The following is a 980-nucleotide window of genomic DNA, read 5'->3' on the forward strand; positions in this document are numbered from 1 at the left end:
TGAAGTCTGTTTTCTCAGTGTCTGACCTCCCAGGGGTCTGTGTGAGACCTGTATTCTTCTTTTGGGTTTTCTTCATTTGTGCAGTTTTTTCCTCCCCACTTTTTCCTTCCCTCCATGTTGCCGTCTTCTTTAATTCTGTTATTTAGCAGTGGAGGGGTTTCTTTTACTTCTGTTTGTTCAATCTCCTCTTCTTCTTTAAGTATATCCTCTTACTTTGTTCAATTCTGGAGTTGCACTGTAGGTTGGGAGTGGTCCTTTTTGCAGTTTTGAGATTTACTTAAGGGGGAAGCTGTGATTCAAAATGTATCTGCAGGTTCTGGTGTTCACCGACAGGTGTATGGATAATCTGAAACCCACTTCCCACTTCCTTGGAATCTGTCCATGCAGTGGGGATGTAGGTTTACTTCCTGAAATAAAATGAGGTTCACAAAGGGAAAAGAATGGGGCAGACAGTGGGGGGAAGAGGGAAGTGGAGAGAGAGAGAGAGGAGTAAGGGGGAAAACAGATGAGTGTACCAACAAATGTAGAGATAGACAAAAAACTGAAACAGATAAAAACAATAGACCACTGCTGCAAACTAACCATCTCCCATACCAAAAAAAAAAAAAAAAACACACACAAAAAACTAAAACAAACAATGATGCTGACATACAAGCTAACCAATTTCCTTATTGGTGTACTATTCCTCTATACAAAGATATGGTTTACAGAGAGAAGAAAAGAAAAGAAGAAAAGGAAAAAAAAAAGGGAACAAAACAAAAGGAATAGAATCAAGTCAGTAAACTAACAGAACCAATCAAGCACATTATGAGACTTTTCGTTTAATTCCAATGTCCTTTCAGCTCTGATATCTAGCTGTCTTTTCTGGCTGATAAATTTGTTCACAGTTAGGGTCAGTTGCCCCTGGCCTGCTGTGAAGGGCAGTTCAGATCACCACTCAGTTCACCACTGCCTAGTTCACTCAGATCTGGGAAAAGCTT

The sequence above is a fragment of the Carlito syrichta genome, unplaced genomic scaffold (genome assembly GCF_000164805.1).
Source record: "Carlito syrichta isolate Samal-C Ts95f unplaced genomic scaffold, Tarsius_syrichta-2.0.1 Scaffold287865, whole genome shotgun sequence".
NCBI lineage: Eukaryota > Metazoa > Chordata > Mammalia > Primates > Tarsiidae > Carlito > Carlito syrichta.